We start from the raw sequence: 8,102 nt of genomic DNA on the forward strand, positions 1-8,102 counted from the left end.
CTAGAACCCCAAGTCAGGTTACCTAGCACCCAAAGTCACGACACCTAGAACCCCGAAACCCGACACCTAGAACCCCAAGTCGGGTTACCTAGAACCCCAGGTTACCTAGAACCCCAAGTCACGACACCTAGAACCCCAAGTCAGGTTACCTAGAACCCCAAGTCACGACACCTAGAACCCTGAAACCCGACACCTAGAACCCCAAGTCACGACACCTATAACCCCAAGTCAGGTTACCTAGAACCCCAAGTCAGGTTACCTAGAACCCAAAGTCACGACACCTAGAACCCCGAAACCCGACACCTAGAACCCCAAGTCGGGTTACCTAGAACCCCAAGTCACGACACCTAGAACCCCCAAGTCACGACACCTAGAACCCCGAAACCCAACACCTAGAACCCCAAGTCGGGTTACCTAGAACCCCAAGTCAGGTTACCTAGAACCCCAAAACCCGACACCTAGAACCCCAAGTCAGGTTACCTAGAACCCAAAGTCATGACACCTAGAACCCCGAAACCCGACACCTAGAATCCCAAGTCAGGTTACCTAGAACCCCGAAACCCGACACCTAGAACCCCAAGTCGGGTTACCTAGAACCCCGAAACCCGACACCTAGAACCCCAAGTCAGATTACCTAGAACCCAAAGTCACGACACCTAGAACCCCAAGTCAAGTTACCTAGAACCCCAAGTCACGACACCTAGAACCCCAAGTCAGGTTACCTAGAACCCCAAAACCCGACACCTAGGACCCCAAGTCAGGTTACCTAGAACCCCGAAACCCGACACCAGAACCCCAAGTCAGGTTACCTAGAACCCCAAGTCAGGTTACCTAGAACCCCAAGTCACGACACCTAGAACCCCAAGTCACGACACCTAGAACCCCAAGTCAGGTTACTTAGAACCCCAAGTCACGACACCTAGAACCCCAAAACCCGACACCTAGAACCCCAAAACCCGACACCTAGAACCCCAAGTCAGGTTACCTAGAACCCCGAAACCCGACACCTAGAACCCCATGTCACGACACCTAGAACCCCATGTCACAGCACCTAGAACCCCAAGTCACAGCACCTAGAACCCCATGTCACGACACCTAGAACCCCAAGTCACAGCACCTAGAACCCCAAGTCACAGCCCCTAGAACCCCGAAAGCTGACACCTAGAACCCCCAATCATGACACCTGGAACCCCCAGACACGCTCCCTAGAACCTCCAGACACGGTCCCTAGAACCCCGAAACCCGACACCTAGATCCCCCAGACATGACACCAATAACCCCAAAACCTGACACTTAGAACCCCAAGACAGGGTACCTAGAACCCCCAGACACGACACCTAGAACCCCTAGACACGACACCTAGAACCCCGAAACCCGATTCCTAGAACCCCGAAACCCAGCACCTAGAACCCCCAGACAACCTCTACACAAACCTTACAGTAAGGACCTGCTGCTTTATTTGTGGCAGCCCCTCTTGTGGCCCTTCACATTGCCTGCCAGATTCAGCTTCAGATGGCCTTTGGTTTCCCTAAGCATTCCCCTCTGAATTTACCTTGAGTGTCTGTATTTCTCCTGGGTAACCTGCCCTGCTCCCTCCTCGAGGACCCTTCCTTTCTATGGCTGAGTTTGGCCAGAAGTAACTTGTTCTTTCTTTAATTTTCTTGCCACCCACTGCAGGAAACCAGGGTCAGACAGTGCTTCAGAAGTAAAAATTCTTCACTTTAACACTTTTTTCTACTTCTTTTTCAGACAAAGTAACTTTACACACTTAGCAAACCATGTGAATTTTGTCAGCCATATCTGTATTATATGCCAAAAAATTTGCCCATCTATACGAATTTTTTTTATCTATTACCTGTTTGAAACTAACTTGATGTATCTTACCCTTTTCAACCCTGATTCTGATACTGCCAAAATAAATTTGCCTGTTCCAGAGTGGAAATTTACTCTATTTTGAATTCTAAATTGTAATGTACTTTTTAAAAAAATCAAAGGTATTAATAACAATACTTTGATATGGATTTTTTTAAAATATATGATCCTGGCAAAGCCCATAGAAACCCTTTTAAATAAGCTCAAATACTAATCAGTGTATACAGTCTGTAAATCTCATGAACTTGCACTTTAAATTGTTGTAAATCTTTTTGTTTTCCAACATACATTCTACAAAAAGGTAATACATCAAGAACCAACTCTTTTTTTTTAAAAAAAATGGCTAAATACATACCTCAAACTGAGTCTAACCTGGATTGCTTCAATTCTGTCAAAGCCATGGATTTCAGAGAGGCTTTGTCAGAAATAAAATGGGGATTGAGAATGTGGATAAAGCAGCTTTCAGATGAAGAGCCATACACTTAGCTTCATTTTTAGCTTTACTTTAACTTAGCTTTATATGTATCTCTGATCTCTCCCTCTGAGAAAAAAAAGGTCCTGTGTGCATTTCATCACACAATCAGTAACAGAATTATTACTTCTGTTAAAATATAGGTACATCTGAATGGTAATTGCAATGCTTATGAGGATTTCCTATTCAAATTAATACAATGGAGTTAGCCTGAAAGTTCTGTGGAGAGGACCAGTTGCACATTCTGGATTACATATGGAAGAATGGGACAAAATAGAAATTACCCAAATGATCTCATCTTGACATCAAATCTTTGTGTAGGTTATCTTTTTTACCTAGCCCCATTTTCCATGCCATAGTCCAGAATACAGAGTGAAAAAACTAAAAGCTCATATAGATAATTGGAAGACCCAGTGAAAAGGCTATTACTCAGATTTGAGGGCTTATATTTCCAGACCAGAGGTGAAAATGGTGGACTTTGTTTTCCCATTTAGCACAATGGAGTTGGTGATAGAAACTGTGGGACCATGCCTTCCCCCCAACTTTTTAGCTTACATTTAGGTCACACCTGGCACATAGTTTGTCCAGATGTTTAATAGACATTTAAAAGAAACAAATCAGTTTTTCTTGCTGCAATAACCCACAGAAAAAATTAGGTCCCTAGGGAGTAATCTCCTGGTTTTCCAATTTATATTATCCTTTGGCCACTTCATTGTATAGTGCTATATATTTTCCTTGGTGGTAATGAGAGATGTGTTCCTTTTTCTCTTAATCTAACTTCAAAAAATAATGCAAATTAGGTCATGACCCTGAAGTCAGGAAATTTCTCCAGTCAGTGATTGAGCAGGCTGATTATTCAGTATGGTTTCTTTAAAGCCTTTGCAATGGAATAAGATTTTGCTTAGACCACAATTCACTGCCATGGATATTTGTGTCAAGGCCTTCTGTAGGACATCTAAGCTTCCCAGTTTTACATGCAAGACGGACCAGAGCTGTTTCAGTACACAGCAGCTCACTGCAAATTGTTACTGGAAAACTCAGAGCTGTGCACTTGCTAGTTTACACCAGTTATCAGTCTTAACTTAAGCAACTCAGCAGAGTTGGTTTTTTTTCTCCCAACCATTTAAGCTTTAGAACTTCATTACTCTGGAAGTGTCATAACATCACTGAAAGCAGAGGCCTTCCAAAAAGACTGTAAAGCCTACACTGGATAAGTAACTCAGCATGAATCCCAGAGCTCCTGCAAAGAAGTTAATTTAGCTGTTGCATGTATAACCAGAAGACTAATGCAGAAAAGCAGAGCAGAAATGAGTGGCTAAGCTCAGTACAGGATACCAGTAGAAATAATACCTAATTTTCAATTCTGGTGTTCACATTTTGCAGCATTGATGAACTGGCAAAGGTAAGAGTCACAGAAACTGAATAGTGAAGGAAATGTTTTACAGCGAGAGTTAAAGAGCTCATTCTATTTAGTTCATCAAAAAGCATGCCAAGAGATTAATTAATTAATCATAGTGTATAAGTACTTTCACAAGAAGGACTCAGCAGTTACTGAAGGCCTTTAAATGTAGTAAAGAAAGAATAAAAACATCAGAAGCCAAAAACTGTTCTTGAGAAAAATCAGGTGACAGATTAAACACAGATATTTGCTAGTGAAGGTGATTAACCATATGAATAACCTGCCAAGGGAAGGAAAAGACTCAGTCTCCTGATGTCTTCATATCAGGATACCTTCTGGAAAAAGTTGCTATCTCTTTGGAAGATACAAACAAAAAAACTAAAAAAACCCAAAAAAAACAAACACATACAAAAAAAGAGATAAATTATTAGAACAAATATGCTAACTCTTTCTTAGATAGTTTTTTGTTGGCTTAATGACATCTGTGAATTATTATGTGTCTGAAATGTAGGTGGAAAAAAAAATGGACTAAAAGAGCAGCAGCCAAAGCCAGAACACAAACTGGGAACACAGCCCACTGCCAAGCCAAGAGAGAGCTGTATGGGATAAGTGCTGATTAGAAAAGAGCTCAGAGCTTCAAGGAAAGATAGCATCTCACCACATTTGATATTTGTTGTACAGAAGAAAAGAAAGAAGCTTTTGTAATTTTTTTTTTTTTTTTTTTTTTTTTTTTTTATAAATAGGATTTTAGCATCAACTTCTCTTTCTTTCAGACTTAAACTACTCAATGGAATCTGGATTTCTGGCTAACTGCTCAGGTCAGAGAAAGATAACATTGAGTTTTATAGGCTCAGTACAAGGAGTAAGAGGTGCAATTCAGAGGCCTGTGATCTGACTAGAAACTTCCATGATCTCAGTCTTTTAGTCCTTTAGTCAGTCTATGGGTTCTCTGAGTATTTATTGATATGTCTTTCCTGTTTAATATAACATATTTGAGTTAGCGGCTCTTAGCATACACCTTTTGCATTCCTAGTGCTCTTCAGTGCAACTTAGCATTGAGGGTATATTAAAAGTAATTGGAAGGTGTCCATGCAGTTAAAGCTCATACAATGAAAGGTCTCCAAAGTTCCTTTATTTTCCCTTAATCTTTAATTATGCATCTTCGTTTCTCAGGCTACTGAATATTTTTTTTTCTTTTTACCATATTGATGGCTCCAGAGAGTTTTGCGTTACATTTGACTGGGATTGTATTGGTTATAGGATTCTTGTTCTTCTATTGGAACTGGTCCCAGTTGAGATGTACTCTCAGACTGGGCAGATAACCATTCTGTGTTCCCACTGAACTCATCTCACTTCTAGTCTCTTTAAATAGTTAGTGAAGCTTGGCTGTTTTGAAACATAACAGAATGACACTAATTCATACAGGCAGAGTTCATTGGATAATATTTCTGTGATTTATTTGATTATTTGTTTGGGTTTGTGCCCTAAAGTATTTGACAAATCACTCATGACAAGATTTGACAAACTCTGTAAAGCTCACCAAACTTTGGTGTTTGCTTTGCAAAACATTGGTTTAGGTATTAATTTAGTACCTGTATTAAAATGCACAGCCAGGGATTTCCATGGACCAAGCAGTGCACATCAAAATATTCCTGTTACTACTTCTCACCCACGATGACGATACAGGAAAAATTTGACTGACATGCCAGTGCTAGTTTTCTAAACTTAGAAGAGGATTTTTGCAGCACTTTCCAGTACTTATGGTAACAGCTGCACAGGACAGGATCAGTCTTTTTCCTGTATTTCACATTCAGCTTCCATAAAAATAAGGTATATTAGTCAATTCTGCATGCTGCTCTAGCCAGATGACTGTACATATTCTGCTGCTGTGTCACCAAAGCCTCTGAACTTCCAAGTCACATTTATTCGCTCACATTCCAAAAAGACACATTTTTAAACAGGCAGCTCTTCCAACTTAACCTTGGTTCTGACTGTCAGGTGTCTCTTTTGGGACTCCTGGCTCACAGTCCACTGTAAGAGTTTACAGCCAAATGTTAGTGTCTTACAGCTGTGAAGAGCCAAAAGCCAAAATAATCCATGTCAGCTATTCTGTTCATGGGATTAACAGGAAAAGTTTGGGTCTCTCAGTAACAGTTGTAGTGGCTCTTCAAGGCTAGAGAGAGGAGATAGAGATACAGATTTATTTCTATGCCAATAATGTGAATAAATAGAATGGGCTAAATTCAAGGCTGAAACGGATTGAATAAGAAAATACCATTTAAATTGTAAAACAGCTCTTGAAATTCTCCAGAATGGAATGTTCCCATGATTTTTAACCAAAAATACAGAAGTAATGAGCGTGATAATAATATGGTTTCCCACTTCTATCCTTCTGCCGTGATGACTTTCACATCAATGATAGGGATGCTAGTAAAGGAGTTGCATGACTGAAGCCTGCAATTACATCATTTAAGCAGCGTTAACTTTTATAATATTTTCCTCCCATAATCTTTAATGGAATATAGATTATAGTTAACTCATGCAAATCTATGACTATCAAGAGGTAGTCTGGCACAGTAGATATCTATTTCAGTTATGCTTTACACTGCATTGCATAACAGTATCTGCAGTCTTTTGTTACTTGTATCATCCTTGCTGTTACGTGACATCTCTCACACTATTCATATTCACATCTTGTACAATCTGAAATGCATCAGAGTCCTGTATATCTTCCACAGCCAACATGCAGCTTAGCATTATTAAACTGATTTGCTGGGGTGTTTTATTCATGCATATAGAAAGCAGTCTGCAAGCTCTCTGGAGATGGGGATTTCCAGTCCTTAGAGAATTTTGAATTTGTTTTCAATGAATTCAGATAATTCACTGGGATTATCTAAATATTCTGTAGCTTTCAGACAAATCAGAACTTAAACTACTGAAAATAAAATAATTTAACGATTTAATTCAATAATTTCAATTTGGTTTAATAATATAAAAAATGCACATGTAAAGTGTTTTAGAGTGAAGACATTGGTCTACATTTTGACACTATCAAAAACAAGACAGTTTGAGTCCATCACAACTTTGCTGTTTCCCTTTTCTTCAAAATGGAAATTCAAAATTTTCAAGAAAATTGACTTACGACTGAATTGTGGTAAGTGGTTGACATTTTCTGGTTATTCAACGAGAGCTCTTCCAGCCATCCCTAGTTAATATCCTCAGAGAGCAGCCAAAAGAACAGGAAGACAGTTACTGATTTATCATGAGGCATAACATACTAAATGGATTTATCACAAGCAGAAACAAATATTCCTGAGTACCATATCATATTGATTTAAAGACTGATTGAAAGGTGATTGATCTATCAGTATGTTAGGGCCTGCAAATATAGACAGATATCTCTTGATGGTACCATATTGGTCTAGTTTGCTTAAGAGAATTGCATAGCAGCTGCTGCAGTTCAAGGGGGGATTTTTGGTTTGGTGGGGGGGGTGTTTTGTTTTGTTTTTTGTTAATTTTGGGCTAAGCACTTGAAGTTCTGCTTTGAACACTCAATAGGTAAACAGGAACCTCCTGAGGCTGTATGCATCCAACCCCTCTTCTCAAGCAGGGTGACTCAGAGCAGGTTGCCTGGGATCATGCAGTTGAATTTTGAGTATCTCCACAGATGGAAACTCCACAACCTCTCTGCACAGCCTGCTCCTGCACTTTCACAGTAACAGCATTGTGTTCAGTTGTGCTCAGATGGAATTCCGTGCTTTCATTTCTGCACATTGCCTCTTGCCATGAGCACTGATGTAAAGGGCCTAGATCCCTCATCTTCAGTGTCTCCCTTGAGGCATTTATACACCTTGGTAAGACCCCTTCAGCCTCCCCTTCTCCTGAGAGGAGAGAGTCCCAGCTCTTTCAGATGTTTGTTATTGAACTGATGCTCCAGGCCCATAGTCATCTTTGTGGCTCTTCACTGCTTCTACAACTGGTAAAACTGCACTTTGGTTTTACATGTTAGTGCTACAGCAATCAGTTAAGTTTTGACTGCATGTGTTACGTTCTAATGTGTTATAAGTACTTTTTTTAGTGACTTCTTGGAAGCAAATTACCAGTTAAAGGTAATCTGTGGGAAAAGCACTCTGCTGACTCATGTTACTTTAGTTTTTTTAAGTGCCTAATAGGTCTGCAATTGTGAACATGGTACATGTAAAAAATTTCAAGGATTTTCACTGGGGTCTTACTGATTTCAAACTACAGCTACTCATCGATCAAGTGAAAGGCTGCGTAGTGGCATATGTTATTTGAAGGTGAGAATGATCCACATTATTCTAAGGGGCTCTTCCTTTGTGCTTTTTGTGTGTTTGTTTT

The sequence above is a fragment of the Cyanistes caeruleus genome, chromosome 2 (assembly GCF_971803275.1).
Source record: "Cyanistes caeruleus chromosome 2, bCyaCae1.hap1.1, whole genome shotgun sequence".
NCBI classification, from domain to species: domain Eukaryota; kingdom Metazoa; phylum Chordata; class Aves; order Passeriformes; family Paridae; genus Cyanistes; species Cyanistes caeruleus.